We start from the raw sequence: 25,525 nt of genomic DNA, 5'->3' as shown, positions 1-25,525 counted from the left end.
AACCTCATGAACCCATGGACTCTGCATGTCAGCAGGGGAATGTTCAAGCTCGTGGACGCTCTGTAATGGTGTGGGGCGTGTGCCGGCCGTTGTGGCCGAGCGGTTCTAGACGCTACAGTCTGGAACTGCGCGACCGCTACGGTCGCAGGTTCGAATCCTGCCTTGGGTATGGATGTGTGTGATGTCCTTAGGTTAGTTATATTTAAGTAGTTCTAAGTTCTAGGGGACTGATGACCTCAGATGTTTAGTCACATAGTGCTCAGACCCATCTGAACCATTTTTGTGGGGCGTGTGCAGTTGGTGTCGTATGGGACTCCTGATACTTCTAAATACGATTCTGACAGGTGACACGTACGTAAGCATCCTGTCTGATCGCCTGCATCCTTTCATGTCAGTTGTGCATTCAGACGAACATGGGCAATTCCAGCGTGACAATGCGACACCCCACACGTCCAGACGTCCTGCAGAGTGGCTCCATGAGCACTCTTCTGAATTTAAACACTTCCGCTGGCCACCAATCTTCCCAGACATGATTTTGATTGAGCATATCTTGGATGCCTTGCAATGTGCTGTTCTTCACCCCTTCGTACTCTTATTGATTTATGGACAGCCCTGCAGGATTCATGGTGTCATTTACTTCCAGCACTACTTGAGACATTAGTCGAGTCCATTCCACGTCGTGTTGCGGCACTTCTTCGTACTCGCGGGGGCCCTACTCGATATTAGGCAAGTGTAGAAGTAGCAGCAGAACAGCAAGGATTCAAGAAAAACAGGAGCACAATAATTCTATTTTCACATTAAGACAGGTTGTGGAGAAATTCACAAAGATGAATAACCCAGCCGAACTGCGTTTTGTAGCTTGTCAAAAGCCGTCCATTGCGTTAGAAAGAAGGCTACACCTTAATCGATAGGGTGGGTATGGTAAGAAATCTCTATCTATCTCTCTCTCTCTCTCTCTCTCTCTCTCTCTCTCTCTCTCACACACACACACACACACACACACACACACACACACACACTCACACACACACAAACACACAAAGGATTGACAGATTAAGTAACAATAGATAAAGGAATTAGACGACGAAACTCATTAAACCCACTTCTAGTCAATTTAGTAATGATGCTGTAAGAAAGAAACCAGGGTATAAAATGGGAAATAAAGTGATAAATATTGAATGTTACGGTGATGATGCTGTACTGATTGCAAATAATGAGTATTATTTGCGGAGGTTACTTTATCAATTCAATAAAACAGCTAAGCAATATAACCTGAAAATCTCATTTCAAAAATCAAAGAGTATGGTAATATCAAAAACATCTGTAAGAAGTAATTTAGACGTGGATGGTATGTCAGTTGAACACCTGATGAGCTGTAATTATGTAGGGACTAGTTCCAAAGACTTAAGCACATGGAAGTGGAAAACGATGTCTCAAAGGCAGTGAGGGTAGCCGGATGACACTGCGTGGAGAAACAAATTTATGACAACTGAGGGGAAATAGAAATAAGAAAAACAATGTTGCGTCTTGTTATAACATATGCAGCAGATACTAGAGAAGAAACTAGAAAGATAAAACAAAATTTAACTTCAGTGGTACTGAAGGTACCAAGACAGGTCTAAAGAGTAACAATGTGGGGCAAGAGGATAAGTGTATCAGTGTGAAATACAAAATATAAATAGAAGTATGAAAGTAATAAAAAGAAAAGGATCATGCGGAAAGGATGGACTCCACAAGAATAGTTAAAATTTGTAAACGTGGACACCAGGAAGGGAAATAACTACCCAGACGAATGTTCAAGAGATGGTACAGCAGTTGGTCCAGTACATCCATGAACGTGCCGTAGCACGTTGCTGGAAGAACCAAAACAAAATGACATAGCCCACTGATAAAGTCGAGTGTTGTGCGGTAGTTCTTTTTCTATTTCTGCTGGGGAACAGCGCTGCAACAATCCATATAGAGTTGGTGGAAGTTGATGGCAGCAATGCATCACACAATGCATCACAAATGAGAAGCAGAAGGTCTCGAAAAAATAAAATTACGAAATTAATTTTTTTTCAGGCATCTGATTCGAATCTTGATAGACACTAATATCTCTACACCACAGTGCCGTAGCACGTTGCTGGAAGAACCAAAACAAAATGACATAGCCCACTGATAAAGTCGAGTGTTGTGCGGTAGTTCTTTTTCTATTTCTGCTGGGGAACAGCGCTGCAACAATCCATATAGAGTTGGTGGAAGTTGATGGCAGCAATGCATCACACATGTAGGACACACTGGTTATGTGCCACAAATATATTGTGTTGGAACGTTATGAATTACGTCGAAGAAAATGGTCTATTGACACACAGCCAACATGGGTTTAGAAAACATAGTGCCACATATATTGTGTTCGAACATCATTACTGTGAAACACAACTAGCTCTTTATTCACATGAAGTGTTGAGTGCTATTGACAAGGGATTTCAGATCGATTCCGTATTTCTGGATTTCCGGAAGGCTTTTGACACAGTACCTCCCAAGCGGCTCGTAGTGAAATTGCGTGCTTATAGAATACCGTCTCAGTTACGTGACTGGATTTGTCAGAGAGGTCACAGTTCGTAGTAATTGACGGGACGTCATCGAGTAAAACAGAAGTGATTTCTGGCGTTCCCCGATGTAGTGTTATAGGCCCTTTTCTTTTCCTTATCTATATAAACGATTTGGGAGACAATCTGAGCAGCCGTCTTCGGTTGTTTACAGATGACGCTGTCGTTTATCGACTAATAAAGTCATCAGAAGATCGAAACAAACTGCAAAACGATTTGAAAAAATATCTGAATGGTGCGAAAGGTGGCAGTTGACCCTAAATAACTAAAAGTGTGAGGTCACCCACATGAGTGCTAAATGGAACTCGTTAAACTTCGGTTACACGATAAATCAGTCTAATCTAAAAGCCCTAAATTTAACTAAATACCTAGGTATTATAATTACGAACAACTTAAATTGGAAGGAACAGCCGGCCGGAGTGGCCGTGCGGTTCTAGGCGCTACAGTCTGGAACCGAGCGACCGCTACGGTCACAGGTTCGAATCCTGCCTCGGGCATGGATGTGTGTGATGTCCTTAGGTTGGTTAGGTTTAATTAGTTCTAAGTTCTAGGCGACTGATGACCTCAGAAGTTCAGGAGCATAGTGCTCAGAGCCATTTGAATTTTTTTTTTTTTTTTTTTTTTTGGAAAGAACACACAGAAAATGTTGTTGGGAAGGCTAACCAAAGACTGCGTTTTATTGGCAGGACACTTAGAAAATGTAACAGACCTACTAAGGAGACTGCCTACACTACGCTTGGAAGAGAGTGTCACAGAAATGATACAGGATTTGGGCTGGACATCATTAAAAGAAAGGCGTTTTTCGTTTCGATGGAACCTTCTCACGAAATTCCAATCACCAACTTTCTCCTCCGAAAGCGAAAATATTTTGTTGACACCAACCTGCGTAGGGAGGAAAGATCACCAAGTTAAAATAAGGGAAATCAGAGTTCGTACGGAAAGATGTAGGTGCTCATTCTTTCCGCGCGCTATACGAGATTGGAATAATAGAGAATTGTGAAGGTGGTTCGATGAACAAATGGCTCTGAGCACTATGGGACTCTACTGCTGTGGTCATCAGTCCCCTAGAACTTAGAACTACTTAAACCTAACAAACCTAAGGACAGCACACAACAGCCATCACGAGGCAGAGAAAATCCCTGACCCCGCCGGGAATCGAACCCGGGAACCCGGGTGTGGGAAGCGAGAACGCTACCGCACGACCACGAGATGCGGGTGGTTCGATGAACACTCTGACAGGCACTTAAATGTGATTTGCAGAGTACCCATGTAGATTGTGGTCAAACAAGTCTAAATGACCAACAACAAAGTGTAAAATCATGTCTTCGTGAAACGTCACAGGAGCATACTGCTGAAATCTTCTGACAGGGTTACGGGAGGCCGTCAACACAAAGTATCACGAGAAGCTATCCAAAGATTTTCCTTTTTTTACCTGCACAACACCTCAGTTCATTGTGTAGTGGACAGAGTCACACTTGCTGCTTCTTTGGACGACCAAAAAATTTTGCTCACGTCCCAGCCCCCTTGTCACCGTATTCCCCTAAAACGCTACTTATTGACTTCTTCCTCTTTCCTTGGATAACGAAATTGTTGCGGGGTAGCCATTTCCGGAATGACGACAAAGTGGTTTCGGTGTCGAACATTTGACTTTTGCAGCCATAATCTCCTCCAAATCATCCGTTGCTGGGAAAATCATGTTGAATTGAAGGGTGAATATGCGGAGGAGGACTCTCCATCAAGTTTCATGGGCGCAGCTCAATTTTTTAAAAGTGACAATTAAAACTTCATGACAGCCCCTCGTATAATTTTGTTCCTAAGGGTTTCGGATGCCCTGTATAACGGGTGGAGGTAGACGGAAGTGAACTTCCGCTTGTAGCGGAAGGGCAACAATTAAGGCACAGAGCGGGGACGCAGCACTTCAGTTTCACGTGTGATTAATCTCTTCGGACGGCCTGGCGGCAGAAGCCCAGCGCGAGCAGTTTCAAAGCGCCCTCTTTGCGCCTCTTAATGAAAATGTTCCTGCCGCGCCGAGCAGTTAACCTGATCTGTTCTCGAAAATGGCGTTGCCTGCCGTAGTCGAGCAGTTAGTTCCGCTCATGGCTTCCATAACTGTCCTCACTCGCAGTAACCGCCACGTTTCAGCGGCATTCGCTGAGAGCACTCCTAATGTTCATTCGCTCGTTCAACGTTTTCCCTAGATTCCACCCTAAAGGTGAACTCTTAGAGACGCGGGACGAGTCATTCAACGAATTAACATGAAGATTGATATTCGGAAAAAAAGAAGGGAGGTCGCTCTCTCAGTTACGTTAAGTAGTCTCGTTGTACCTAGCTATACTGATATTTACGTAGCTCTACATATAGCTGCCGTGCAATAATAGCTACCAGAATTGTGTAAGAATTAAAAAAAAGATTAAAATCGTCAGTCTCTCGAATACACTGATTCTGTCTTTCATATTTTGCTGTCTCCCAATAACTATTTCATGTTTACCCAGCAATTTCTATAATGAGTTTCCGTACCCTATTCTTTATCTGTTCCTACTAATTTTGCTCTCTACTGCTCTTTCCAGAGCCAAGTTAGCTATTCCTCGACGCCACAGCATAATTTCCAGTAACCTTTCACTCCTTCTGATAAGGACATTGTACATACTTCTTTTCTCCTCTATTTCTTTTAGTACTTCTTCACTTCAGTCCACTTAATTTTTAACACTCTTTCATAGCATCATATTTCAAATGCTTCCACTTTGTTTCTCTCCAGATTTTCGATAAACCTCATTTCTCTTCCACAAAATGCTGTGCTCCAAACGTACTCTTTCAAGAAATTCTTCGTTATTTCCATATCAACATATGATATCTTGTACCGAAGAAAGCTTTCTTCAGCAGTGCCAGTCTATTTCTAATATCGTCGTTGCTTCGTCCTGTCTGAGCTTGCGTTCCACGCTGGTGGCCGTTAGTATTGCTACAACATGAAGCCGGCATGCAATAAATGCCATATTGGAATTAAACTGGGCCACATGCTTACATATCTGAATGATAACCATGTCACTGAAACCGCACAAAACAGATATTGGTAACGCCTCCTTTATTCTGTATATAAGGAAAGATTATGATAGTTTCTTATAGAAATTGCATCTGAATTTGGATATTTCTGAGAAGATCGTGTTGTGCCTCGTGTAAGGAGGAGAATGTTCTACCAGCACATGTCGGTATTCTACAACGGCAGGATCTTGCGTTATAGAGACTGGTTTATTCTTCCACGACGTTGCGGCTCGCGTTGGTCGCAGTCCCAAGATTGTGATGCGAATATGGAGTCGATGGGCTCAGGAGGGACATACCCACTGACATGCAATATCTCAATGGCCGCACGCAACTAGCGCCTGAGAGGGTGGACACATTGTCTGCTGGGTCATGAAGGATGGTCCAGATACGCGACATACATTGTTCTACTATTACATGGCCAGGATGCCAGGGGGATAACTGCACTCATTGCGGCCTCCGGGCAACTTTGCAACGTATGGTCCCATGCTACATGCTTACCATCGATTCTCATAGCCACCCGCCCCTCCCCTACTCCTAGTTCCCGCCCTTCCCTCTAAAATATCTAATGTTATCTTAAATTGCAACGCAGTGTAATTCGAGTGTGAAGTTCAGAATATATTCCGGTAGTTGCTTTGTCACTACTTTGTGAGTAAAGTGGAACCACGTGTTGATCAGTAACTCAAAGATGATTTATCTTAAATGCGAATGTGCGTGAGATTATAACGTCTCGTCTTGACAATATTTTTCAATATAACAACTTTTCTTTATGTTCAACCCACGTGGGGTGTACTGTGTGAGACCAGTACCACGTGCTTATACAATTGTTTGACCCATCAGGTTAATAGTAAGACGATAGTAACCAGTTCAAGGTTTTTCTTTTGTAAATTGCTTTTCGATCTAATTTATTTTAATTATCAAAATTATTGTGGAGTTACACTCTTTGTGTAAACCAAGTTGACCACGTGAAGCATGTGGTGTAATCATCAAAGTAGCCCTCAGCTATTCTTTTCGGGAAGATTTCACAGAGAGTTAGTATGAATTTAGTATACCAGTGTGTGGTAATTACATGACGGACAGGATTGCGCTACGAACGTAACTTCTTTGGGTGAAAATTGAATCGGTTGGTTGTGGTTAATTTCCTCTTGCATATGTTTCAACGTTCTTCGTGTGTTATTTTATGAATGCAGTGTTGTATGCAGTCTCCCAATCTTGGCTCCATATTTGATGTGTTCCGTAAGATTACAATCTCACATTTTCACAATCCTAAATAAGGCACCAGCTTAGTTATGAATCAAGTTTAATATGCTGAAATTTCAATGATCAATGTTAAAATAAATTTCCAAATATAAACTGATTTATTTCTTTTTATTTAAATTCTCTTTTTTATATATATGTCACCAGTTGTCGTATGACTATTAAAAGATTATAATTAATGTTAGTCTGGTTGGGAATTTGGTAAGCTAGACTGGATACCTGGTGAAACAGTTGCTCAGTAATGCAAGGTTAACTTCCCCAGACAGCTCACAGCTTTTAACCCACTTTTATGGTCTTGAATAGCAGCACCTCTTGCAGAACAAATTAATGCAACAACATTACACATGGCAACCCTGATCTGTGATTCCGCTAGACTCTGGAATCTCTGAAACGTTAGATTACGAGCGTTGTATAAACTTATTTTTTTTCCCCTGCAGCGCTCAAACAACTTCTGCGTTGTTTCTGAGCAGACTTTCAAATGATTCGCGGCGTTGTTGAGCGGCGTTGTGTTGTTTGTCTTGTTCTTTTGTTTTCTATATTTGTGTGTTTTATATGTGTGTGTGTTTTTTTCCTCGCTTGTAAATTGCACTGTTTCCATCAAAGATAAAAATTTGTTTTGCGTGTGAAAAAGTGCGTACTAGGTTGGGTACCTTTCGTGTAACTCGTAATTTTTGGGGGATACATTTATTGTGATTAGTGTTTTGCGCACCGGGTATAAATTGAATGAATGCAGACACGTAACCAAGCTAAAAGTAGGCGGTCCAACAACTTAGGCAAAATGGACTAAGGGGATAATTTGATTTCGAATATTAACGCATCGGACGGTTCCGAAAATACAATGGGGTTTACTTCAGACGAAATGCAAAACAGGACGAATGGGCTCACAGCAGAGCCAGAAATTAATTTGCCTCCTACTAACCAAATTGATATGGCAGAACTCATGAAAGCCTTAATGCAACAAAATAAAGAAAACGCAGAGAAATCAGAAAAATCGTTCCGAGAACAAAAAGAATCATCTGAAAAATCGATCGGAGAGCTAGGCGAACAAATGACGCAGAAATCTGAAAAATCGATCCGCGAGCTAGGCGAACAAATAGACGAAAAACTAATCCAGCAGACAAAGAAAGTCGACAAGTCGATGCAGAGAGTGTCCGATGCTATCTCACAAAGAATAAACAATCTGGCAAGTGAAATAAAAGTGATATTATGAAAGAATTAGGCCGTACATTTGAACAAATCGATGACCGTCTGCAAGCCTTAGAACAGGGCAAGCGGAGTCGCGATGCGGAATCGAAAGAGAGCGAAGAACAGTTACTTAGGAATTTCCAAGCGCTGAGAGAAGAATGCCAAAGGGAACGCCAGCAGGTACTCTCGAGGGGCTCAAGAGGCGGAAACACATTGTCCCGCGTCCGTTAGCAACACAGTAGCGGACAACAGTCAAGCGATTCATGCACTCGAACAGCAAGTAGAACAATTGAAGCAGACTGGGGCGGAGGACAACAGACAAATACATGATAAGATTGAGGCATTAGCGGACATCGTAGGCACGATGAAGGTGATGGAGAGCAATAACAATACTACACAGGTAGCGGTCGCAGAGACTGAAGAAGTGCGTTCACTTCTTAGATTTCAGAAGGGACAGTCCGAAGTGAACAGGCGGCACAAAGCTGTAACAGGCGAATTACAAGAACGCGTGGCGCATCTGGAAAGCCGCATTGGGTGTGATTCCGAACTCGCCAATAGCACTAAAAATAACTGTACGAACAGTGCAGAGAGGGACTCTGGCCACGAGGGAGATTTTCACGACAGGGAAGAATGTATTTTGAGGGGCAGGCATGAGAAAAATAGAAACATTCAACGGCCTCGCCCGGAGGAAATGCGGGGATTTGATTTCAAACATTTCCTTACGGTGAGAAAGTTTGAGATATTTCGAAATTCGCAAAAAGGAATACATCCACGAGCATGGCTCGGGCAATTTGAGTTCTGTCTTCCCCCCAACTGGGCAAGTTCACATAAGATAGAACATATGTGTAGCTATTAGGAAGGCGAACCGGCGATTCGCATGAGGTCGACAGCGCGTCACTGTAACTCCACTCGGGAGTTTCGACAAGCCTTTCTGTCCGCCTATTGGTCGGAAGCGGCACAAGATAGGGTCAAGCATGGCATAATTATGCTGCCAAATTTGAACCAGTCTGGTTTCTAGAGCCCAGCATGCCTATTAGACCACATGCAGCAGGCAAATCAATTTCTATACGACCCATACGGGCCTGCGGAACTAATTAGGATATGCATTACCAAATTGCCGATGCAGTTGCGCCACGTCATTCTTGCGGGACGATGCAAAGAGGACGTGGAAACGTTTAAGACACTTCTCCAAGAGTTGGAATATAATACAGGAGAATGCCCGCCTAATCAGGCACAAAGTTATTATGGGACACAGCAGCGCGATCGCAGTCGTGGCCGTAGTACTAATCAACGGCGTGACTGGTCGTCGCGACGCGAACGGAACAATAATCGGGACCGGCCGTATAGAAACTGGGGTAACAGTCGCGAACACAGGTGGAACAACGGAAATGATCGAGGACGTGGACAGGATCGTGAACGCAACAGGTACGGCAACCAGAATCGATACTACTATGAACACGGTGGGAACAGGATTGTAGGCAGAGCACCACATGATGTTGAAATTCGGCCGGCCAACCCTAGACATAATCCAGCAAATGGAGATGAACAAAACCGGCAATGACAAATGATCAGCGCAGAAGGCGCCCAATCGGAACAAATGAGTGATATTGCAAATGAGTACATAGGGTGTATAGAGAGGGGAATGAATTGATTAGTTTACATTTGTAACATATGCATTTTGAATAATGTGTTGGTAAAAATAATGATAAAGAGGTTTCTATGTGATTGATTGAAGTGATGTTTGTAGTTTTTTTTCTTTCGTTGTGCAATTAGGATTTCGGTTGGTTCAAATGTGAAGATAAAAGGTTTCTTTGTGAACGAGTGAAATGCTGTTTATGTTGTTTTTGTGTAAATCGAAACGAGACTCTCCTGAGGGAAGCAAGATCTGTGTTGAATTAATGCAGAACTCAGGGGAATATCCGATCTGTGGGTATTATGGGTCTGGCAAACCCAGGTCCCCAGCTGTTAGTAGCTTTGTTTCCGATTTTCTGCTTTCAGTGCTACTATCTATCTATTACTATTCTATATCGGTCAGTATAAATGAGGATCTCTTACTATAGTATGCATGCTGTATGAATATTTTAACATAGGAGAACTCTGAGAAAGGAATGAGTAAGTTTAGAATCTTGAAAATAGGATGCAATAATACGATTGTTTAACCATTGGCTTCCCAAGATGCGATGATATGTTAATATTGATGATATATGTCTTTTTTGTTCTTTATAGCTGAGTATGTAAAGTGCTGTCTGTGGATTTCGTCAGTATATTGATTCCCTTCAAGGTGAAGGGAGAATTGTGGTTTGTGTAATTTACGTGGCCCTGAAATATTATTGTGGTAGTCAAATACGAGCAGTTTTTTCAGCAAATGGAGAATGGAACAGAAATATGGATCGTTTCTGTAGTCTTGATGGATGTTGAGCCAGAGCCTGAAAAATTATTCTGCTTTAATACTTGTCATAGAAAAGCGACGTTTATGTGTTTTGCTGATGCTGTGAGCATTACAGCTTACTGTTTTCGGTGGTGCGGGATGCACTGCAGCCTATCTGATTTGCACTGAGGAAATTTCCCTCTTGAAGGTAGAGGAAGATTAAATAATTTTGATTATGGGACCGAAGGAAAGCTTGGTTTAATGTAATAAGGATGAAGCAAAACATTTGTCATTTAAACTACAGGAGGATTCGGATCTTTTGTGTCTGTTGTAAGTTCAATATCTTAAGATGACACTGTTTTACAGAATAGAGGAGACCACAATTTTGCCATTCATGAGAAATGAATCCAGAATAACCACCACAGGCGAAATAACTGGTTTGGAAGCGAAAGGTAACTTAAAGAATGAACGACATGGGAGCAAAATGGGTAAGAAAATGTAGTATAACCTGTATAATGAAAATATTTTTACGCTTCTCAGAGTCATCTGTGTGATTAATTCTTGTGATAACGTAATTTTAGACGAAATTGTCTTACTGTATTATGTATGAACATATGAGTATGATAAATGTATAATTGCGAGTCTCTTATCAGGTGTGTCAACTGGTATAAATGTTTTGGCGTGTAAATAACCATTGTTCTTTTTACTGTGTATGTTTAAGGAAGGTTTCTCCATATTTATCATGTGACAAGACGTATGCCACGAGTGTCAGGAAGAGGACGAATTAGAAAAATGTTGTAGTGGTATAAACACTGTGTTGAAGTGGCACTGAAGTAGCTTGTTGGGTTAACTAGTAGTGGATTGAAGTAGAATTTTGAGCAATACATGTTTATGGGTAATTAGTTTGTGGTATAGACAACAGGTGTGCATGTGTGTGTGTAAATAACATGTGAACCCTATGCTGTCCTGACCTATACTTGCACAAGGCATAATCCTATTCATTTTAGTGAATTAATAAGTAGCATTTGATTTATTAAAACGCAAGTGAACCACATTAGTGATGTGGATTTAGATATTATATTGTCAGTTCATTTAATTTTTATTTTTATACTGTCAAGTCATTTCACTTTTACTTTTTATATTGTCAAGTCATTTAACTTTTATTTTTATGTTGTCGATTCATCAAACTTTTTAATTTAAAAAAAATTAAGTCTCACTTTCGTTCTTAAAAATTGTGAAAGACAATACTAAGTGGTATTATGTATGACATTTCGTAGTCACATAACTATGATGAACAATTTCTGTGAATGCAGTTGAGAACGTGAAAGTGAACCAGCTAAACTCTTACAAGACAGCGGGAGCAGCGAGGAGGAGGACTAGTTGTAAACAGGCGGGTTTCCCAGCAGGACACACTGTCAACCGGGCCACTTTGGGAACGCGGTCGACAACAAAAGAAGGGTGCGGGACAAACACTTTCCCTTGCACCCAGGGCTAATGGCCGGCCGCACCAGTGCAACCCTCTGTGGAGGCGATGACCTGAGATGGGCGAGTGGTCCACAGTGCGGAAAACCATCTGCTGGCAACGCACCACACGTACGCGACTGTGACGAGATGGCCGCAGTGAAACGACAGAAGACAGGGGATAAAGGGGCGTGGAGCCTTTTGACAGGTACTGTCCAGAGAAACTTGCAGGCGTCAACGACGACTATCAACATTTCTTGGCGGAAGCCCATTGTCAAGCGACAGTAAGTCATGGTTCGGTGTTCTCTGGTCGCTAAGGGTGGCACAAAGAAGAGCCACTAAGTGTCATCCTTGCCCAGGAATATCAAACCGGCGAGCCAATTGAGGATAACTCAAGAATGTAACGACACAAGGAGCGTGGAGCCTTTTGACACATACTATCCAGAGAAACTGGCAGACTTCAACGACGCCTATCAACATTTCCTGGCGGATGCCCACTGTCAAGTGACAGTAAATCATGGTTCGATGTTCTCTGGTCGCTAATGGTGGCACAAAGAAGACCCATTAAGTGTCATCCTTGCCCAGGAATATCAAACCGGCGAGCCAATTAAGGATAACTCAAGAATGTAACAACACAAGGGGCGTGGAGCCTTTTGACACATACTGTCCAGAGAAACTGGCAGACTTCAACGACGCCTATCAACATTTCCTGGCGGATGCCCACTGTCAAGCGACAGTAAATCATAGTTCGATGTTCTCTGGTAGCTAAGGGTGGCACAAAGAAGAGCCACTAAGTGTCATCCTTGCCCAGGGATATCAACCTGGCGTGTCAAACGAGGATACCGCACGAATTTGACAACACAAACATAGAACCAAATCGAGATGTACGTGACACGGGCCACCAAGAGAAACTTCATGAGAGGGCAGAGACGGCGGGATTGCACGCAACAGATGGACAAAAATCCCTACTGACAGCTGCGGCGACGAACCCCCCCCCTCCCCTTATATTGTGCCTCGGAACAGTGGAACTACTGAGTGTGTCAGTGAACAGTGATTATACGGTTCTTAGTTCAATGCATATACGTGTGTTTCTGTCAGAGAAACTTTGACTAAGTAAGAAAAATTAAAAAAAATATTTTATTTTAAATACTTCGTGGAAGTTAAATATGTTCTCAACCATTTTAGCTGATTTATCTGTACGTGAAGCAGCTATTTGTCCCTCCTTTATTGCACATAACAGATACTGCACACTACCGAAGATACATCAGTCTCAGACAAAACCTTTTTCTTATGAGAATTTTTATTGAACTACTTAGGCAGAATAAAAACATAAAAAACTAATTAAAAACTGAATAGGTCCACCGAAGGTAAACATTATCTACAACTGCACTGCGAGACAGAACAATAACGAATAGATAATTTCAGGGCAGTATGTAAGTTTGAATATCCAAGTATAAATGTGAATAGCTGATAAAATATATGTGCTTAGTGATATAAAATTCTTGTCTTACTTCAATGAGTTTTTCGCCGTTCTGGAACGTGCAAAATGAGCCGTTCTTTTAGAAAAACAGTTGTTCGTACTCTTTCAGTTTATTAATAGATTTAAACGATTACATCTTCGTCTGTGTTCTGCGAATCAGTGTTAACAGTGTGGCAGAGGGCACTTCTGATCGACCCATACATTAAAGTTTATTCCTCTTCCATTCGCGGGCGGAGTGCTGGAAGAATGAAAGTTTCTGCACCTGCGTGCGAGCTGTTGTTTCGGTAAGTATATCGGCACGATCTCTGCGACTTTCTCCTACTGACAGTATTTCCAGGCCGAGTAACCATGAAAGGTCTCTGTTGGATTCCTTTCATGTTAATTTCTGAAATCTGTTGTCATTTACGGCATAAATTCCTCTTCTAAATTTACTGTGGTGTTTCTGACTATCTGGGAGGAGACTGAGCAGTGAAACGTGTTACTTTTACACATAAACAAGAACGATCTGTCACACTACTACACTTTAAAACACAGTTTATATGTAATTCATGTCACACAGTCTCATACGGAACCTACATCCGCTTTCTTTTATATACTGTATATGATAAGATACTGTCATCCCCCTTCCCTTCTGTGTGAAAGAATGAATGAGCAAATGTATTTCTAGTTGCATGCTGGATGGTAGCAGACAAGCCTGTCTGCTAGAGAACAGTAGGACCAACGTCGGAACAGGTAGCTACGCTTTCTAAAAGCAAAGAGGTTTCTATTCTTAGTATGGTCCTGTCCGTCCCTTGTCATGTTGGTATAGGAAGCTACCTCTCTGGTCACTTCCGTTTTGTATACGGAAGCACTCTTGGTAGGAGTCCAGGTCAGTCTGTCCGCAGCGAGCGTCTGAAGTGGTAAGATCTCCGGCTAAGCGCGTGTCTGCTAAGTCCGTAGGACAATGGATTTCTTAAGATCAGCCTAACAGAAAATTTAATCACCTTTATTTCAGGTTTAGCTCTAAAATATCTAATGTTATCTTAAATTGCAACGCAGTGTAATTCGAGTGTGAAGTTCAGAATATATTCCGGTAGTTGCTTTGTCACTACTTTGTGAGTAAAGTGGAACCACGTGTTGATCAGTAACTCAAAGATGATTTATCTTAAATGCGAATGTGCGCGAGATTATAACGTCTCGTCTTGACAATATTTTTCAATATAACAACTTTTCTTTATGTTCAACCCACGTGGGGTATACTTTGTGAGACCAGTACCACGTGCTTATACAATTGTTTGACCCATCAGGTTAATAATATGACGATAGTAACCAGTTCGAGGTTTTTCTTTTGTAAATTGCTTTTCGGTTTTATTTTTTTTTAATTATCAAAATTATTGTGGAGTTACACTCTTTGTGTAAACCAAGTTGACCACGTGAAGCATGTGGTGTAATCATCAAAGTAGCCCTCAGCTATTCTTTTCGGGAAGATTTCACAGAGAGTTAGTATGAATTTAGTATACCAGTGTGTGGTAATTACATGACGGACAGGATTGTGCTACGAACGTAACTTCTTTGGGTGAAAATTGAATCGGTTGGTTGTGGTTAATTTCCTCTTGCATATGTTTCAACGTTCTTCGTGTGTTATTTTATGAATGCAGTGTTGTATGCAGTCTCCCAATCTTGGCTCCATATTTGATGTGTTCCGTAAGATTACAATCTCACATTTTCACAATCCTAAATAAGGCACCAGCTTAGTTATGAATCAAGTTTAATATGCTGAAATTTCAATGATCAATGTTAAAATAAATTTCCAAATATAAACTGATTTATTTCTTTTTATTTAAATTCTCTTTTATATATATATATGTCACCAGTTGTCGTATGACTATTAAAAGATTATAATTAATGTTAGTCTGGTTGGGAATTTAGTAAGCTAGACTGGATACCTGGTGAAACAGTTGCTCAGTAATGCAAGGTTAACTTCCCCAGACAGCTCACAGCTTTTAAGTCACTTTTATGGTCTTGAATAGCAGCACCGCTTGCAGAACAAATTAATGCAACAACACTACAAACATTCTTGACTCATTGAAAAACTTAAGAATAGTTAACAATATTTTACCTTGGAAAAATGACGATCAGCTTTTCCAAATGCCGTAAGTTTTATTAGAGACGTTATGATGGTTTTAAATGCAGCTCTTGTCAACATTAACGACACTGGAACAAGAAAAAAAATCACGAAAAAATGCCATTGGGAGATTTCAGTGCTTCGTTGTTAAGATGTGACGACAGGCGGTAGATGTGAAAAAACGTTGCGTTGTCTACAACATACTTTATTCCCTAGAACCAGGTATTTAATTATGAACCAATTATGGCAATCATTTGATAAAAAGTGTTACTGTACGTCCAGTTACGGGCAGTGTCAGCCTCTCGTACTCACCAACTTCGTTGATGTGTTCCTTTCCGGTTTTAATTCGTTTAGGAGATAATTTACATTCAATGGCCCATATTTCGCAGATGTTTTAAAGTTTCAGGTACTAGTACGAGCTTCTGCTGCTACCGAGCACTGATGCAGTTGTAACACTCTGGGCTCGCAATAGCTAGGACGCCAGATCAAATCCCCGCCCGCACATCCTCACTTCCACCCCAAAATCACTCCAGTCACGCATATCTACTATTACATCAATGGGCGAAAACCGTAGATGTGATACATACATATAAATTCAAGGTGGAGGGAGATGCGGAAGGAAAGGAAAGGGAGTACCGATGTCTGCTGCATCGGGGCATTACGCAGAATCAGCGACGAGGAGTGAAAAAGTGTACCAGACCAGGATTTGAACGTGGCATCTCCGGCTTACGAGGCAGGTGCGTTAACCACTGCGTCGTATATGACACAGTATTAACTCAACCGCGTGGACTATTTCCGCACGCCTCACAGTTAACCCACATTCCCACCGAATGACACCTATCCACAGTCCTTCTCCATTTCCTCCACGTTCGCCAATCTGAGATTCCCAGGTGGTTTGTTCATATATTTGATTCACCTAGATGTGAAATGGATCCACCTCCTTCAGTGCAGCCGGCCGAAGTGGCCGTGCGGTTAAAGGCGCTGCAGTCTGGAACCGCAAGACCGCTACGGTCGCAGGTTCGAATCCTGCCTCGGGCATGGATGTTTGTGATGTCCTTAGGTTAGTTAGGTTTAACTAGTTCTAAGTTCTAGGGGACTAATGACCTCAGCAGTTGAGTCCCATAGTGCTCAGAGCCATTTGAACCATTTGAATCCTTCAGTGCAGAGGCACAATAAGTCCGATCTTCAGCGGGAATCTCAGAGTAACGAGCACGGAGGAAGTGGAAAAGAACTGCGGATAGGTGGTTCTCGTTGTAAATATGGGTCGGCCGTGAAGTGTGCTGTGATAGTCCGCGAAGTTGCAATAACGAAGTTGAGCCGTGGTGCGGCTCGCGTTGGTGCTGTTTGTAGGTTTCCGCCCTCTGTTGGAGGCCAGACGGTATTGTTTAGTTGGCGGTTGTTAGTCTAGTTCTTGTGTTGACTGGCGCCACTCGGTGTCGCAAGCGTTGTCTGTCCGCTACTGGCAGTAGCGGCGGTTATCGATATATAGTAACTGTTGCCCTATCTTTGGGGCGACGTCGATTTTCCAGGCCGTGTCAGAGGGCCAGTTCATTTGGGGGCTCAGGAGGAGCCAGATCGGCGTAGTGCCAGAACACGCCAGGACCGCTGGCGGCACGCATGGACTGCGGGATGGAAGGGCTGTGGTCACGAGGGTGCACGACCTCGTCGTAAACCGGCTCCAGCAAGCTTTAAGATGAGTGCATTTCAATTCAAGTAGAGAAACCTCCACCATTGTGATATCTCGAGATTCTCCAGTGACTTGGGTTCGTGTTGCTCCTCGTAGTGTCGCCGAGGCGAAGAGCAGCGAGTAGAGTGCTTGGGGAAGGCGGATCTGATTAGCTTTCCTCGACTTCTTATTACTATTTACTGCGTTCAACTCGTTACAATTTATTAACTTCAACCAGCGGTAATTTTTCTTGCCTGGTGGCCGCTAACGCCCCAGTTACCTGCCATGGTGGTTAGTGCATGTAACGGCAGTGTACGTTTCCTCGCCTTGCCGCTGCTGTCTGGTAAGGCGTGTAGTTTTGACAGTTTTCTTGATTGTAGGTCGAGTGGTGATTCTTCTACTCTGGTGGCAGTGATTCCTTTCTCGTTCCGAGCGTTCTAAACACAGTATTCTGGGGACATAGTGGAGACCGCTGGTTCGTTGCATTTGGTTTGTCGGACCTCAGGTAGCTTCCGGAAGATTATCATTAGTCATTCGCTAGACTGCCACTAGTCTGAGTTACCATCTTGTGAAGTGAATGCTACTCTTGACTGCCTATCTCATCGCTCGCGAAAGTGTTTGTTGTCTGACATTCTCAGAGGTCGATTCCTGGAGCACAGTCTGTGGCCCCATGGTTCTTGTAAGAGGTGTGTGTTCCTAAAGGAGGTCTGATGGGCAGTAGTTCAGTGTAACGCTCCTTCAGCCCACGCCTTCTGCGGGTATAATCTGCCTCAGCACCCTTTAAGGAACTTATCTACTGGTCCTTGTGTTTTATTATTGTATTATTTATAATAATACCTTGTAATGCCTACATTAAAGATTACATATGTCTAGTTAATAGTTCTGGTCGTCTTGTGGAATAAATCTGGCAGCGTAGTGTTCAGTGGATTTTATGGGTTGTGTAACAAAGTTTACCATCATCTTATTTCACCCGTTTGGTGAGCAGTTGCTTGTCTTTTTAATTAACCTTCGTTATTGTATTTGCTGTTTTACAGCAGGTTTCTAATTTTTTTATCTTATTGCCGTTCCTGGCGTGTAAGGCCTTCAGCCGTGATTGTGATAACTTGCCTTAAAATTCTAATTTGGTATTTGTATTCACTCAGTAAGCCTTTAAAACCTTATTTACTGCCATTTCTGGCGTCTGATGCCTTCTGCTGTGTTTGTGGCGACTTGCCTTTAATATTTTAATACCTGTAATTTGTGTGTTGCAGCGAGTCTTAAATAATTTTTAACTTATTGCCATTCCTGGCGCGTAACGCTTTCTGCCCAGATCACAGTGGCTTGCTTTTAAAACATTATTTGCTGTATCTGTATTTAATGCTAATTTGCTAAATTGTAACTCACTGAAAACACTATTATTTACACAGTTGTTTATTCCTTCATTAGTAACGTGTGGTATTTTATTTATTGTTGAGTCTGGAATTGCTGATTTAAAATAAATTGTGTGTAATTGCAGAAGGCAACCAATAGTAACTGATTACGGGGGCCGAATCCTGCCTTCCCTTGACTACCAGGTTTCAAATGTGTCCCAGACGGAGTAGTGGTTAATGCAGCCGCCTAGTAACCTGCCGGCACGGTAGCTCAGAGTGTTCGGCAAGAGGGTAAGCTGCCCTCTGTAATAAAAAAACTGAGTGAATTGATCAATGATGAAGCTGGACGGATGTCATGGGACGTCCGCTCCGAACAAACGCAACGAAACAAAAGAAAAAAATGAGATTCTTAATGAAAAAAAAAATTACCATGAGATCCCATGTTCGAATCGTGGTCCAGTACATATTTTCACTCATCGCCGCTGATTCCGCATATTGTCCGGATGCAGCTGACAACACTAATCCCTTTCTTTTCATTTCTACGCCCCCACCCCCTTCTACCTCCAATTTACATGTACAAATATCTACATCCAGACGATTACTCTGCATTGCACACACCTAAGTGTTGGCAGAGGATTCATAGAACACTTTCAAACAACTTCCCATCACTTATACTCTCGAATAGCACGTGGGTACAATGAACATGTAAATCTTTCTGCACAAGCATGATTTCTTTATTTTACCACTATGGTCGTTTCCACATGTGTAGGTGGTAACTTACGGGAAGTCATCGAGTGCAACAGAACTGACATATGGCGTTCCTGAAGGAAAAGATATAGGTCCTGTGCTGTTCATAATCTGTACAAATATTTGGGGCACGATCTGAGCAGCCCACTTAGTCTGTTTGCAGATTATACTGTTGTTTACCGTTTAGTAAAGTAAGTAGAAAATTAGTATGATTAGCAAAGTGATTTACTCAAGATATTTCGCTGTTGCGAGACAGTGTTACAACAGCGCTAACACCCTGTTGCTATCATAATAGCTTGCATCAAAGGCTCATACGACTAATTAAAACTTTCAACATCCGTCAATTTTTGGCATTCGGAAGAGAAAGTTGCTGAGTGAAATTTCGTCAAAATATCTCGCCTCACCGAAAAAGTCTTTTATTTAATTGTTGCCATCCCAACTCCCTTACCATATCCGTGACAGTCTCTATCATATTTCGTGGTAGTACAAAACAAGCTGCCATTTTTTAAACGTTTTCTGTGTCGTCCGTCAATCCTATGTGATATGGATCACAGACCGTGCAGCAGTACTCCAGAAGAGAACGGACAAGTATAGTGTAGCCAACGCCTTTAGTAGATAAACTGCATCCTCTAAGTAACTTCCCAATAAAACACAATCTTTGGTTCTCCTTCCCCAAAACATTTCCTACATGATGGTTCCAGTGTAAGTTGTTTGTGATTGTAATACGTAGGTATGAAATTGAATCAACAATCTTGAAATTTTTGTGATTTTTCCTGTAACCGGAATTTAACCAATTTTTTTAGTGCTCCTGTGCAGGACAGGACACTTATTTTGGTTCAGAGTTGATTGTTACTTTTTACATCATACAGATATTTTATATAGAACATTTTGTAATTTTTTTCATTTGCACCCGGGGTCTAGGGGACATGTCTGAATGAACAGACACCACGCAGAATCCGCAGCTGTGATACATACATATAAATTGAAGGAGGGGGGTTAAGAGTAGTGGGAAAGAAAGGAAATGAGATGGAGTAAAAAATTTGTGGTAAGGTCTTATGGGACCAAACTGCTGAGGTCGTCGGTCCCTAAACTTACACACTACTTAATCTAACTTAAACTAACTTACGGTAAGGACGACACACACGCCCATGCCCGAGGGAGGACTCGAACCTCCGACGGGGAAAGCCGTGCGGACCGTGACAAGACGCCCTAGACAGCTCGGCTACCCGGCGCGGTTGAGAGGGAAAACTGAAGTCTGCTGCATTGGGACATTACGCAGAATCAGCGGCGCGGAGTGAAAATGTGTGCTAGACTGGGGTTTGAACGCGGGATCTCCACTGCGCCATATAGGACACAGTATTAACGCAACTGCCAACGACCTTGCCGCAGCGGTAACACCGGTTCCCGTCACATCACCGAAGTTAAGAGCTGTCCGGCTGGGCTAGCACTTGGATAGGTGACCATCCGATCTTCCGAGCGCTGTTGGCAAGCGGGGTGCACTCAGCCCTTATGAGGCAAACTGAGGAGCTATTTGATTGAAAAGTAGCGGCTCCGGTCACCCAAATTGACATACGGTCGGGAGAGCGGTGTGCTGACCACATGCCCCTACATATCCGCATCCAGTGACCGGTCAGTACCGTTGGGCCCTCATGGCCTGTTCGAGAGGAGTTTAGTTTTTTAAAAACGCAACATCGTGGACTGTCTCGGCACGCCTCACGTTGACCCACATTCCCACCGAATACCACCTATCACCCTTGGTTTTGGGTTCGAAACCCGTCACCGCTTAAATTTTGATTAGTAATCAACATTGGCGGCCGAAGACTTCTGGGCTAACAGCCTTGTCAAAGAGGGCGGAAGTGCGGACAGAGGTTCAGGGCACTCTCTTATCCTTGGGGTGGGAAACTGCCCCTAAAGGCGGAAGAATCAGCAATGACCAACGGCATGACGATGCAGAAGGCAATGGAAACCCCTGAATTAAAGACACATAACGTGTATCCAAAGGACGTGCGGCCTGTAATTGAAAAAGTGTCATAAAGATCTCTCCATTGGCAAAAGATTCCGGATTAGTCCCCCATTCGGATCTTCAGGAGCGAACTACCAAGATGAAGGTGACCATGAGGAAAAGATTGAATAAACAACGAAAGGATAACATTCTACTAGTAGAGGCGTGGAACGTGGTAGGGAAGCTAGAAAATCTGAAAAGGAAAATGCAAAGGTCTAATCTAAATATTGTAGGGGTCAGTAAGTGAAATGGAAAGAAGACAACGATTTCTGGTCAGATAAGTATAGGGTAATATCAACAGCAGCAGAAAACGGGAGTAGGATTCGTTATGAAGAGGAAGGTAGGGCAAAAAGTATGTTACAGTGAACAGTTCAGCAATGGGATTGTTCTTATCAGAATCGACAGCAAACCAACACCGACAACGATAGCTCTGGTATACGTACCGACATTGCAAGCTGCAGATGAAGAGATAGGGAAAGTATATGAGGATATTGAAGAGGTAATACAATACTCAAAGGGAGATGAAAATCTAATAGTCATGGACTGGAAAGCCGTTGTAGGGGAAGGAGTAGAAGAAACGGTTACGGGAGAATAAGGGCTTGGGACAATGAATGATAGAGGACAAAGACAAATTGAGTTTGGTAGTACACTTCAGCTAGAAATAGAGGATAGTCTTTTCAAGAATCACAAGAGGAGGAGGCCGGGTGATACAGGAAGATTTCAGTTAGATTACGTCATGGTCAGGCTGAGATTTCGAAAACTGATACTGGATTACGAGGCGTACCCAGGAGCAGATATAGACTTAATCACAATGTAGTAGTGACAAAGAATAGGCTGAAGTTCAAGAGATTAGTGAAGAGGAGTCAAAACGCAAAGAAGTGGGATACGGAAGTACTAAGGAATGACGAGATACGCATGAAGTTTTCTAAGGCTTTGGATACAGCCGTTAAGAATATCCCAGTAGACAGTATAGTTGAAGAGGACTGGGCATCTCTAAAATGAGCAATCACAGAAGTTGGAAAGTAAAACATAGGCACAAAGAAGCTAACTGCGAAGAAACCATGGGTAACAAAAGAAATACTTTAGATGATCGTTGGAAGAAGGGAGTACAAAAATGTTCAGGGAAATGCAACAATACAGAAATACCACTCGCTGGAAAATGAAATAAATAAGAAGTGCAGGGAAGATACGTCGAAATGACTGCATGAACAATGGGAAGAAATCGAAAAAGAAATGATTGTCGGAAGGACTGACTCAACATATAGGAAAGGAAAAACAGCCTTTGGTAATATTAAAAGCAAGGTTGGTAACATTAAGAGAGCTCCACTGTTAAATGCAGGGGACAAAGCTGATAGGTGGAAAGAATGGATATGAGGCATCTGTGAGGGGGAAGATTTGTCTAATGTGATAGAAGAAGAAACAGGAGTCGATTTAGAAGAGATGCTGGACCCAGTATTAGAATCAGAATTCAAGAGAGCTCTAAAGATCAAATATGGCAGAAGGGGAAGATAACGCTCCATCAGAATTCCTATAATCATTGAGGGAAGTGGCAACAGAACGGCTATTCACGTTGGTGTGTACAATATATGAGTCTGGTGACATATCATATGACTTTCGGAAAAATATCATCCACATAATTCCCTTGACTGCAAGAGCTAACAAGTGCGAGAATTATAGCACAATCTGCTTAAGACCACATGCATCCAAGTTGCTGACAAGAATAATACACAGAAGAATGGGAAAGAAAATTGACAGTGTGTTAGACCAGTAAAGACTCTAGCTAAAGGTAAGGTAAAGGTAAAGACTCTAGAGGAGCAATTCTGACGTTGCGGTTGATAATGTAAGCAAGACTAAAGGAAAATCAAGACACGTTCATAGGATTTATCGACCTGGAAAAAGCGTTCGACAATGTAAAATGGTGCAAGATGTTCGAAATTCTAAGAAAAACAGGCGTAAGCTTTAGGGAGAGACGGGTAGTATAGAATATGTACAAGAGCCAAGAGGAAATAATAAGAGTGGACTACCAAGAATGAAGTGCTTGGATTAAAAAGGGTGTGAGACAGGGATGAAGTCTTTCACCCCTACCGTTCAGTCTGTAAATCAAAGAAGTAATGACGTAAATAAAAGAAAGATTCAGGAGTGGAATTAAAATTAAAGGTAAAAGTATGTCAGTGATACGATTCGCTGATGATATTGCTATGCTGAGTCAAACTGAAGAATTACATGATCTGCTGAATCGAATGGACGGTCTAATGAGTACAGAATATGGATTGAGAGTAAATCGAAGAATGGGAGAAAGTAATGAAAAGTTACAGAAACGAGAACAGCGACAAACAGCACCAGGATTGATGGTCACGAATTAGATAAAGTTAACGAACTCTGCTACGTAGGCAGCAAAATAACCAATGACGGATGGAACAAGGAAGACTTCAAAAGCAGCCTATCACTGGCAAAAAGATCAATCTTGGCCAAGAGAAGTCTACTAGCATCAAACATAGGCCTAGATTTAAGGAAGAAGTTTCTGAGAATGTACGTTTATAACGTAACGCTGTATGGATGTGAAACATGGACTGTGGGAAAACCGGAACAGAACAGACGTATTTCAGATGTGGATTGATAAGGCAAGCAATGAGGAGGTTCTGCGCAGAGCCAGGATCATAGGACATCTGTTAAGACGTTGGGAACTAACTTCCATGGTACTAGAGGGAGGTTCAAAATGGCTCTGAGCACTATGGGACTTAACATCTGAAATCATCAGTCCCCTAGAACTTAGTACTACTTAAACCTAACTAACCTAAGGACATCACACATATCCATGCCCGTGGCAGGATTCGAACCTGCGACCGTAGCAGCAGCGCGGTTTCGGACTGAAGCGCCTAGAACCGCTCGGCCGTACGGCCGGCTAGAGAGAGGTGTAGAGGGTAAAAACTGTAGAGGAAGGCAGAGACTGGAATACATCCAGCAAGTAGTTGAGGACGTAGGTTGCAAATGCTACTCTGAGATAAAGAGATTGGCACTGGAGAGAAATTTGTGGCGGGCCGCATCGAACCACTCATAATGCTGATGACTCAAAAAGAATATTTTGTGGTTTGCTTACTCAACAATAAACCACAGCATCATCTGAAAACAATCTAAGAGGGTTACTTAGATCGTCTCCAAAATAATTTTTATAGATTAAGAACAGGAGAGTGCCTAAAACGCTTCCTTCGGGAACGGCACATATCAGTTCAGTTTCACATGATTTCCCCTCAGTTACCAACTTGGCGGCCGAACTTCCCTGAATGGGGCCTCCAGGCCAACGATGCCATAGGTTCATTTCCATTTCACCACTAATTGTGACTTTTCTGGCAGGAAATTACGAAACCAGTCAAATAACTGAGACGATACTTCATAGACACACAAACTGGTTAAAAGACGCTTGGGAGGAACCATGTCAAAAGCCTTCTGGTAATGCAGAAATATAGAACCAACTTGAGATGCATTATCGATTGCACTCATTACTTTGTGTCAATAAAGAGCCAGTCGTGGTTCACAAGAACGATATATTCGGAATCTGTGCTGGCTATATGTCAATAGATGGTTTCCGTCAAGTCATTTCATAATGTTCGAACAAAGCATATCTTCCACAATCCTACTGGAAATCGAGGTCAGTGATATGGGACTGTAACTCAGAAGACTTTTTCTATCTGCATTCGAATGCATTGGATGCATTGGTGTGACCTATGCCACTTTTCAGTCTATAGGTAGAGATCTTTCGCCAAGCGAGCAGTTGTATACGACTGCAAAAAATGGAACTATTTTATCAGCGTACTCCGAAAGTCCTAAATGGTTTACATGCTACACTCGAAGTCTTGCCTTTCGAAGAAACTTTGGCAAACCGTATTTACTGACTCCGCTTTAGTGGCACTATCATTGTCAACTTTACTGTTGGTATCAGGCAGTAAATGTATTGGTTTTGCCTTGGCGCTGATATACTTTACATTCCACCATAAACTATTTGGATTTTTTCCCAGTTTTCGAGACAGAGTTTCGCTGTGGAAATTATTTAAAACATCTTGCATTAAATTCTGCGTTAGAGATTCTGTTAAACATCTCGAAGATCTGCATTCTTTTCAGTCTAGTATACATATTCCATGTATCATAGATAGAGGTGTAAAACTACCGCAGACTTCCGTAGACTACCATGAGTAAGCATAGACTACGGTAGTTTTCCTTGTAGCTTAGGTCAGTTAACGTCGTAACCATGTTACCTGTACATTGGGTGTGAAGCATACCTATCGGGCGT

The sequence above is a fragment of the Schistocerca nitens genome, chromosome 5 (assembly GCF_023898315.1).
Source record: "Schistocerca nitens isolate TAMUIC-IGC-003100 chromosome 5, iqSchNite1.1, whole genome shotgun sequence".
Classification (NCBI taxonomy): Eukaryota; Metazoa; Arthropoda; class Insecta; order Orthoptera; family Acrididae; genus Schistocerca; species Schistocerca nitens.
The sequence above is the reverse complement of the archived record's forward strand: the minus strand, read 5'-3'. Positions refer to the sequence as shown.